Raw genomic sequence first — 11416 nt, 5'->3', positions numbered from 1 at the left:
CCCGACCTTCACTGCAGCAGGTGCACGATTCCTAGGGCAAACTTGTTACCCTCAAGATTCTGCTTTCCCTGAAAAATTACCTAGCTAACGTAATGGAAAGTTTCAATTTTCAATTCTGTTAAGGACATGGAGGCGAGGAGTACGCTTTAACTTTCCTCGTTTTTATTAACAGCAGCCAACCTCAACATTTTAACAGACTTCATTTCCCATACTACTTAGGGGGAAAGTCACAGTTCAAACAACAACCAACCAATCAATCCGGAGGTGACTGAACCCTCTATTACTCTATGCCTCTGTTGTTGCCTCCTCTTTCTTCCTGTGAGTGCAGACCTCAATTATTCCTGTTATTCCAGCTCCACTCCTTCAGACCCTAAAGAGTAGAAAAACAAAAAGTGTATGAACCTGGAAACCAGCCGATACCAAATCATGACATTATACTTTTAATTAGGAGAACTCTCCCACCCAGGAAAAATTACAACATACAATTGGAAATAAGAACCATATTTAACTGCAACTACAAGCTGTCCCACACTGGAGGCAGACAAAATCGGGTGGGTTAATCCTTGCCTCTATGTATGAATCGAAAATTTCTGTTACGTTAGCTAGGAAATGTTTAATTCTATGGCAGGAATGGAGGCAAGGATTACGCTGGTTTAAAGCTTATTCAGAACGAGTGAGGCAATGCTGGGCACTGGTTTAAAATAAAAGCTTTTAAGGTAGAGTCTGAGACTAGTCCGCGCCATTTAGAATATCTTCAAGGCGGGCTCCAAGTGAGAATGCCTTAGAGGCCACGGCCCCCCTGGCAGAATGTGCCCCAAACATTTTTGTGTCAGTGCCCGCTTCCTGTGCGGCCCAACTTACCCATCGGGCAATCGTCAGGAAAGACGCCACTCATATGGCTTGCATAAAGCAATGAGCAGCTCGTGCTCCCTGTGGGGATGTATATACTAGAGTTGCATTTCGTACGTCTAGAAATATGAAAAGAATCCCCTTCCAGGGTAAATCCTCTACCCGTTAAATCTAGGGCTCTGACATCTGATACACTTCGACAGGAAATCAGGCAAAGAAGCAAGGACAGCTTAGACGAAAGTTGTTTACGCGATAGGGTTATATTAGCTGGCAAGGACTGGAACAAATTGAGGAACTTGTTAACATCCCATAGGACAGAATAGCTGGGCTCAGGGGAAATGGACAGGAAGATGCCTCGAAGCAGCTTACGCACCAAGGGATGCTTGCATACTGGGTGGCCATCTAAGGGGCGTGGCCTGCGAGAATAGCAGACCTGAAAGTATTGATTATATATGCCAGGCCCTCCAAAGACAAGGAAGCGAGGAAATTCAGAATGTGGACAATGTCCACCCCCACGGGATCCAAGTATCTTGTACTATACCAGCCCAGCCATTTAGACCACACTGGCTTGTAATGCTTGTTAGTGCTGTCCACCCATGCTTTGGAAAGGAAGTGTTCAGCCTGTCCCGAAAGTCCTTGTACTTCCCAGTGTCTCCTGTAATCCTCCATGCCATAAGCGTCAGAGACTTCTCCAACACCATGGGATGGAGATTCCCCTTCAAATCCTGGAGGAGATCCGGAAATAGGGGTAGAGGGATTGGACAATACCATTAAAGTTCCACTCTTGTTATCCAGAAACCAGGCTTGAGATCTCCACATCAGGGTCACCAGGGTTATGTCCACCGTTTGGCACCTGACCTGGGCTGAGAGACCCATGATCATCGCAAACAAGGGAAAAGCATACCCCTGCTCTGGTTGCCAGTTCTGGAGGAAGGCGCACATGGCTGCCGCATCCGGATACCAGCTGAAGACCTTTGGGATCTGACGGTCCAGGCGAGAGGCAGAGATCCATGGAAAAGTGGCCCAACCGACTGTAAAGGACCTGGAGTATCGATGAGTGTAGATGCCATAGGCTATCATCTCTGAGGTTGCGATTGTGCCAGTCAGCTACCTTGCTGGCAACATCTAGGAGGTGTTCCGCCGAAACAAAGATCTGGTTTTGCAGACAGTATTCCCAAAAGTCGTGAGCCAGATCCGCTAAGTTCTTGGATCGAGTTCCCTCCCACATGGTTTATGTAGCAGAGTGCCGCCAGTATGTCGATTTTGAGGAGGACACAGCATTAGGCCTTTTTTTTGGTTAAGCAACAGACTGCGAAGGACCCAATAAGAGTTCTAGACAACTGATATGCATTGAGCATTCTTGAGCAGACCAACTTCCTCCAGTACAGAATTCCCCACACCATGCCCCCCCATCCTGAGCTACTGGCGCCTGACTCTGTGACCAGATCTGGAAGAGAGACGAAGATCGCTCGCCCATTCCAGGCCGCCATATGAGTCAGCCACCAATGAAGCTCTTCTCGAGCATCCTCTGAAAGGGGAACCACTTGCAAGTAGGTCAATTCATTCATGAGGTGAGAAGCCTTCAACTGTTGGAGAGAACGGTAATGTAGAAGCCCCAGGAAGATCGCCTGAATCGAAGAGGACAGGAGGTCCACCACCACTGCTAGTTGGTGCAGGAGGTGGAGAGTCGAGCTACCAGGCGACGTGGCTCGTGTTTGATTTTGGTCACGTTCCTGGAAGGGGGACTGAGTGTGGCCCACACAGAGTCTACCACAAACATCAGGAACACCAGCGACTGGGCCAGAGTGAGGGCCGACTTCTGTTGGTTCATCACAAAACCCAGGGACTCCAGTAGGGAGATCGTCATTTGCAAATGTGGAGGAAACAGCGCAGCCTTTTCCCAGACCCTGACATGGGAGGTTCTGAATACTCACCTCTATTGGATCCTTGGGCTGTGCTGCCATGACATCCTTCTCTCGCCCCTCCATGCCTGGGGTAACCCTTTGCGGGGTGAAAGCTGCCAAATCTGGAGGCGTCTTGGTACCGATCCTTCTTGAGGTCTCTCCACCTAGAGGAGGTTGTATAGTTAGTGTGGCCGGCCGATCACCCCCTACTTCGACCAGCCTCGGCGAAAAGCTGAGGCATGAAGATACGGTTTATAGACACCCGAGCCCTCTCAAGGGAGTGTAATGATATTTGTGTTTTGACCACAGACTCCATGTTGCACTTAGCCTAGCAGCACACCGTCACATTAGTGACCACCAGATTAATTTTGCCTATTGACTTTATTTTAGCATTAGCCACCGCCACGGTAAAAGCTGCAAGTAATTTTCTATGCTCACACTATACAACATGCTCATGTTTTTATTTTGCGTGTTTGTGTGTTCTTTTCCCACCAAGGGTATAGGCTGATAAGAATGTACTAGGACAGCAGGAAATATTGGCCAAGTCCCAACGTGTTTTCTTTTCAAAGCTGACCTAAAGTAATCAGCATTTTTTGAATAATAAACTTATTTAGTGAGAGGGAGTTTCTAGAATTCTCCTCTCTTGTTTGTTCAAAGTATAAGAGGCTGAGACCAGATAGACCGGGGAGTGATTCAGATCTCAGACATGCTCAGGACACGGAGGTGTGTCATCCTTCCCGTGAGGATAATTGATCTCTCTCTCTCTCTCTCTACACGATCGATTCTGAGATCTGGCGATCTGATGCTGATAGGAGGGAGATGAAGCAGATGTGCACATGCCTCATGCATATTTTTTAATTTATTATTTGCTTTGCATTGTAATATAGATACATATATTTGCTGTGTATATTGCAGTGGAGAATCATTTGTACATGTTTTCATTTCATTGCTGTGACCATTTTTAAACATGTGCTTTCAGCATGCTAATCTCCTTTATGAACTCTGCGAAGTGATATAATTAATATCTTCTTTAGACTAAGCGGCGCATTCCAGAGATTTTTGTCAGTGCATGAGTGTTTCAGCTCGGTCATTAGTGAAGCAAAACAGGGAGTTGAAGGTTTGGACAAATTTACCTAATTCCCTGATGAAAGGGTCACCAAAAAAAAACCCTTGGACCACCGGGCCCACTTGCGAAGTTGGTAAATCCCCCCAGCTTAGGGTCAATCTTGATAGGGAGCCAGCAGCACCACTTGGTGGAGATGACACAATTCACATTCTCCATGAGGCTAATGGCATGTTGGGCCCAGCCAGAGAGGATCCTGGGAGAGATGAGGTTCCCTTACACTTTGGCGTCCTCTGCCATGTCCGGAATCCTGGTTAGGGGACCAGTCAAGTCCAAAAGCTTGGTCTGGTAAGCCCGCGAAAACTGGTCAGTCCCCTTCTTGGGGTCTCTCATATATTTCGCCAGGAAAGTGGCCATGCACTGGTCGATGTCAGGGTGAGGGTAACTTTATCCTCCAAGGAAGGCAAAGAGCACTCTGCCCAAAGGCGGTTACTGACTTCCCTATCTAATGGCTTGCTAAGCTGCCCGCGACATACGTCGCAACTTTGAGTGTGGGAACTCATTCCAAAGAATGGGATGTTTGGATCTAGCATATCCAAACATCCAGGGTAACATTATCTGCCACAGGCCTCGAAAAATCATAAATATGTTACTAGACCTGCAGGTCGAGTAACTTGAAAAATCGAATTAACCATAACTGTAATGTACTTGACCCGTAAACAAGTCTCACTTGTGTGACCGGAGGCAAATATTTTACTTTACAGAGGCGGCTTTTTCTTCATTCTCACATACGAGAGTACCTTCAAATATGTGAGCTCAGCATTTCTGCTGTACAAAAAACTTCTTTGTTTGATTACATGGACTAAACGTTTGCTCCATGTATAAAAAGAATCTAGCCCACGTATAGAGGACACATGATCCATTACATGCCTCTTATTTTACTAATGGCATTGCTACCAGGGCAGGAGTGTTTCTAGGTTTATGTTTAAGCACGTATTCTGAATGAATATATTACTAAAGCATGATGTGGTCACACACTGTCATTTGCAGAGAGAAACTTTCCATGAAATTTCCAAAAACATTCCCACAAATTGTAGCTTTACTGATAAAACGATATAATGCAGTGGTTCCCAAACTATGCGGCCTGGCGACCGAGTGCGCCACCAGTCTCAGACAGGGGCGCCACGGTCACTGCAAAACTATCAATGATGCACACATTGTTCAGCAGTGTACCTTGGCAGATCGTTTCAATGAACTGCAGTTCCTGTAACAGCCACCAGATGCCAGTATGAGCATAGATTTCCAGACTTTGGAACAGCAGCTCTAGTTGCATCATTTTTATTGCTGAAGGACAGCTTTAGATCTACTTATCCGTGTTTCCACTTTTGTAGGCCACCTCATCCAGACAAAAAGTGCAGTTTTTCAGAAGAATGGTACCCCTGCCCTACACACTCAAGGAGACTCAGTTTTGTTTTCATTGTTGCGTTCTCTCAGCTTTGCTGGAATACTGCTGATATTTTACTCTCTTTTGAAGTAGTGAAGCATGCTGGTGTTAACATGTTTTTCTACATTCTTGTATTAGTAACAGTCAGTCTGGCCTTTAAATTATCATAGATTCTCAGGCTTACCCCTGCAACAAATTGATATAATTTTGATTCCAGAATGTATGCAGTAGGAATGTACACATATCTTCTCTCAGTGTCTGATGGTGTACAGAAACAACAAGCTGCCAGGATTGCACTTGGCATTTTAATGTATTCTCTTTCCCTTTACTGTGAACTGATGTTGCATTAGCCATCATTATACCACATCTCTGCTAGAAGAATGAGAATTACAGTGCACACTGTAGATCCCCCTCCACCTGCCAAATAAAAGTAATATAATAGGGAGCCGTGGCCAATTGGTCAAGAGAGCCACGGGTCTAAAAAGTTTTGGAACCACTGATATAATGTATTAACAAATCTGTGAAAATCGGGTTTCAGGAAACAGTTATTCTTTACACATCACCAAGTCAAGTGTTCCGATTTAATTTCATCCTATTAAAAAAAAATTGTATCACACATAAGTACAAACAATGGGCTTTCACAACTACTGAAATATATTTTGAAATGTTTGTACAGTTTACTTAGCTTTTTAAATGCTGTGTGTAAGGAAACAATTGACTTTTGACCTCTGTCTCCGAGCACAGAGCAAATGTGACAAGAATAGGATTTAAAGGCCTCTTTCACTTTCTGACTGAACAGAATACCTGTTCTTTGTCAACTCGCCAGAAGGGTCCAGTAGGTGCTAAAAATAATTTGACCTGATAAAATATGACTCACCATAGGGAGTGGGCTAGTAGAGTTTTCTAGGCCTGGGCAGGCTCCCCTTGGGGTTGGGGAGAAGGGCGTCAAGGGCGGAAGTTCAGCTCCTGATCGCTGTCCGAGCCTAAGGGAGAATCAAGGTCATGAGGGGGCAAGGAAGGTGCAGGAGAGTGGGGAGCCATTGGGTGTAGAAGGCCCGAAGGGCCTGCTTCTGAAACAGCTAGGGGTTTGGATTATTCACGAGCCAAGAAGATGCGCTTCAATTTGTCAAACTCGTCTAAGCTGAGGCCAGAAACTGAGTCTCTTTTACACTTGAGAAGTGGCGAGAGATGAACGGTGCCCCATGGAGGTCGGAGGGGCAAAGCCCCTAGATCGACTTACCTCCCAGGAAGGTGTGTGAAGAAGCGTTCAACATATTGCAGCAGTGTCTTCTCCAGTGGGGGCCACTGCTTTAGGGAACGCAATCCTGGGGTGGGGTCCAGCCAAAGACGGAATCAGACACTGGGGTTGTTCCCCAGACTTTCAATGGGGCCAGGGGGCCAATTGACAGGGTACAGGCCCTGTTGGACACAAATGCCCACTATTTGTTGCATGGGCAATGCCTGGGCCAGTGTCACAAATGAATTATAGGGCGGGAGAGCGCCAAGTATTATTATGGACCCCTCCGGTGTAGCTCCAGGCTCAGGGAAATGGTCTTGTCTGAGTCGGAACTTAAGTATCGACACAACGTGGGGGAGCGCACTAACTACTGACCCTCATGGGATGTAAAAGGCTTTAGGTGTGGGGGCACACACACGCACCTAAGCCTGGCCGGCCAGGCTGAAGGAAAACAATTTTGTAATGAGCCCGCCGGTTGGGAGCAGTGAGGCGCATGTGAAGCGCAACTGCGACTCCCTCTAGTGGCAGGAGTCCGACACTGCAATGGCCCCAGGCGCTGAAGCACCACACTGAAAGCACTGATAGTGGCCGTGGAGGGGCATCAAGTGTTCCAGCGGCCGTGTAAATTGCAAGCTGAAAGCAAACAAATATAACACCTTAATAATCTAAACAGACAGAAAATAAGGAAATAAAAAGCCCCAGAAGCTGGAGTCACTTAAGCTGGCTGCAGAACAGCGAAGAAAGAGGAGGCAACAACAGAGGCATAAGAATATAGGGAGTCCAGTCGTTCGCGGATTGGTTGTTTGTTGTTGTTTGAACTGCGACTTTTTCCTTAAGTATTATGGGAAATGAAGTCTGTTATTATGTTAGGTTGGCGGCTGTTAATAACAAGCATTTTCTGCGTGGAAAATAAACAGATAAAGTAGTCCAGACTCCAGGCTGAAAACATCAAGCCTCATATGTTTTTGGTACTTTACCGGTGCTGTGCAGGTGGGCTAAACACCGGAAAAGGCTTGACGTAGGCATGCCTTTCACAAATGAAAGCAAGCGGATTTTAAAAGGTAAGCACACCAACCAATGTAAGTGACTGACGTGGCACTCACTTGGGTGTGATTTCAAGCCCAAAGAGAGATTACAGAATGGAAGGAGCACTTTGCGCTCGCAAATAAAAATGAGGAAAGTTAAAGCGTACTCCTCGTTGCTATGGAATCCTAGCCCCTCTTAAAGCTGAACATAAATGAACACTGGAAAAGGATCTTGATAGGACGTAATTCGATTGAGGAATTTTTTTTTAAAGATAATTACTGGTGTGAAAAGGACCACCTGACAGAAAAAGCGGCGTCACCTTTTTTTGTACAACGAAAAAGCAAAGCGGACATGTTGACAAACGTGCTTGCAACTCCCGAAAGTGGGGAAGCCCTTAACATGGGTCCTCCTTTGGATTTTCTGGATATTTTTCTTACTTTCAGCTGCCCAGCACCATAAAAGAAAGCAAGAATCCCTCTGCATGACACTTAAAACACATGTGATTTCCACAAGCTATTATCTTTAAGATTTCTTGCCAATGTTTAATTAAATGAAACCCTCCATTTCATTGCCACTTAGCAGATACCACCGAGCTGTTCCAAGCTCACACAGCTTTGCTTCAAATCTCCTTACATGCACTAAAGACAGATCACCTTTTTTCAGAGCCATCCCTTGAACGCAGGAGAGAGTGGCCTCTTCGAACCAAGGTACAGTAATGTTGTGACAGTGCTGCCATAGCACAGAGAAAGGCACATCTACACTGGGATCTAAGGGCCTTTAATTTCACAATCTAACCCTAAGCACTCACAAACACCCTTCATCTGTTTCTACAAATACTTACCTCCACTGATATCTTCTCTACTGTACCTCGATTGCCTCCCACTGTACCTCACTATCACCAGCTTCCAACGCAACATGGCTACACAAAGGTGCTGGCGAACTCTGCTATACATCACGTCTTCACTTCAATTTTCTGCAAAACGCAGCAGTTAGAATTCCTGTGTCACACACCTACAGTGCGATCACTTTCCGATCGCACCCTATGCCGTTAATCACACTGTGACACGGGCCCCACCCAAACTCCCTAGCAGCTCTGAAATAAAGCAAATGAGCTGCTGTTGATTTATCATCAGCACAGTGCAAGGGCATCCCATAATCAGTCCTTCACAAAAACACTCCTCTGATAAACTCATCTGCAGCTACAGAGCAGCACCTACCCCTACTCTCCTTAGTCAAGAAGTAGTTCCGGTACTCAAGGGCAGAAAATTCATAAATTCGGGTATTCCGTGGCTGTGAGTACCAGCCCATTTACATTCAAGGCACTAAATGTAATTGGTGTAGCCTATCAGTAGATCCAATGCATGCTCTTGAGTCTGCGTAGGGCAATGTGATTGTGTGCTCTAGAAACACCTAAATGGAGCAGCATAGGAAGATACGGCAAGTGACACTAACTGGGAGAAAGTATAACATCTTCGAGCATAGTTCCATTCTATGTCAGGACCGGAGGCTTCGGATTATGCTTCTCTTAACTTTACTGACAAACACAGCAGCCAACAAAATGTAACAATTTCAGAAAACTACAAGTCCCATGAGCCCTATACCACCAATCATGGCTCGATACCGTCCATAAATAACCTAAACGCCATAGTCCTTCCTCTTTCTTTGCTTCTCCAGAAGCCAGTTAAGTCACGCACAAAGTGCTTCTGTCATGTGTAGAATTTTGATTTAAGCGAACGTGCGCAGCAATAGCGCTTTGTTATTTTTATGTGATCCGGAGCTTCGGCTCTGCTAATACTGTTGTTTACTGTTGCCCCTAACGACCGGTGTGGAGCGGGAGCAGGCCATCAAATGAGCGTTCGCTCGGCTCGAAGAGGACGCAGTCCTCTTTTCATGCCCATGCGTGCGCACGCGCAGTGAACCGATCGGAGTTTTTTCCGACCGGGTTTTCTACTCGTGGGCACGAAGCGGCAAAATCAACTTCAGAGCGGCCTGAAATCGCCCGTGGGGGCTGTAATAATACTATTAAGAGCGTTGCTCAGGGGGCATATTTGGTTTCTATACCAGATATTAAAGTTTTAAAAAATGTAGGTAGCAGGTGGCTCCCTCCACTTAAATAATTTACAGGTTTACAACTTAACTAATTTAGTTTAACTCTCTACTCACCTGCTCAGGGTTTTTTGCCCCCCCGTTATCTCCTCCTTACAAAATACTTTAAAATGGCGTACTACGCCAATGATGATGAGCAGTATGGCGAACTGCAGGAAATACCCTCAGAACATCAAATGGAGGAAAGACTGGTGGAAGCACTTGGTTACCATGTGCAAGATTCCGTGAACTGGGCGCTAATTCAAGCCCTCAAACCCTTTACCCAACCTCTATCTAACTTCGCCAAAAGGGAATTTTTGGGCGAGAGTAGCCAGCCACCTCGCTTACAGTCCAGGGATCCCGGCGAAACAGTGGGTTTTAATCTGCCATGCTCAGGTGGCAATTCTTCCGCAGAAATGTGGTCGCAGATGGCAACCTCCGTGTGGCGGGACCATGCATATGGAGGTTTTCCCCCTCCTCAGGACTCATCATCCAACCCTCTGCAATCCTCTCATTCCAGTTATCATGACCCTTCCTCATCAAAATCAGATTCAGAGGATTCGCAAACTGACCCCCAACCGCGCAAAAAGCAACGCAAGACGCGGCATCAGATGCCCGAGGGTAACCCCCCTCAAGGCAAAAATCTTTTATTTTCACCAGAAGATATTATCCACCCTCACTCTACTGAGTGGATTCCTAACCAAGAGGTGGCTAATTACGTCCAAGACAGACTGCGCAGAAGTTTTGAAAAGGAAGTACGCAACACCCTTAGGTCAGAATGCCCTCGCCCCTCCCTCCTCGGCAAAGTGGCAGACACGCCTGAATTAGATCCTAGCATGGTGACCTTTCTACGGAAATTCGCCAAAGACCCAAAGAAGGGCCTAGACCGTGCCTGGAGAGGATGTCAGGACAAGTTATTGGACGTGTCCGGTCCTCTAACAAAAATATTGGATTTAGCCATACAATCCAAAGAAACAGAGACCCCGTTGGATACAAAGGCGATACTTCAATGGGCTCAGAGAGCAATCTGCCTCCTAGGCAATGCAAACTGCGCCATGTCAACATAGCGCAGACGATCTTTCCTCATTCGTTTAGATCCTAAACTCGCAGAGTTGGCCACTAATGACGCAGGATCATCGGCCAATGGTATGCTCTTTGGGGATAAATTTATTTCCAATTTGAGCAAATACGTTGCTACCTTCACAGCCCTTGACAAAGCCCAGTCCAATATCAAGAAGGTATTCAACAACGCTCTTTTTATCCGGGCCGAACGTTTCAGGGGCCGAGCGCCAGGCTGAAGATACCAGGCTCCCAGATACGCCTCTCAGGGTAACCGCTGGAGTTATTCAAACCAAAGCAATTTCTACCCCAATCGCTACAGGGGACGTTGTCGAACCTCCAGAGGATATTGTGGAGGTAACTCCAACCAGGACAACGCAAACTCAGGTGAGAGTTATTCCTCCTTTGGAGGTCATATTGGGGGGCAGGATACAGCATTTTCTCCCAGCCTGGAAATCAATTACTCAGGACCCTTGGGTTCTTCAATCAGTCCAGGGATTCCAGCTAGAATTTTACGCCCTCCCGAGGCAAACGAACCCCCCTATGCCTCTCCTTTTTTCCCTGGCAGATCGCAAATTCATAAAAGAAGAGATTCTCTCTTGCATTCAAAAAGGAGCAGTGGTACAATCCTCTCCTCATCCTCGAGGTTTCGCGAGCACTATCTTTTTAGTTCAAAAGAAGGGCGGCGGCTCCAGATTGGTCCTAAACCTCAAACATTTCAACTCTTGGATGGTATATCGCCACTTCAA

The sequence above is a fragment of the Pleurodeles waltl genome, chromosome 1_2, assembly GCF_031143425.1.
Source record: "Pleurodeles waltl isolate 20211129_DDA chromosome 1_2, aPleWal1.hap1.20221129, whole genome shotgun sequence".
Taxonomy (NCBI): Eukaryota; Metazoa; Chordata; class Amphibia; order Caudata; family Salamandridae; genus Pleurodeles; species Pleurodeles waltl.
Note: the sequence above shows the minus strand (reverse complement) of the source record.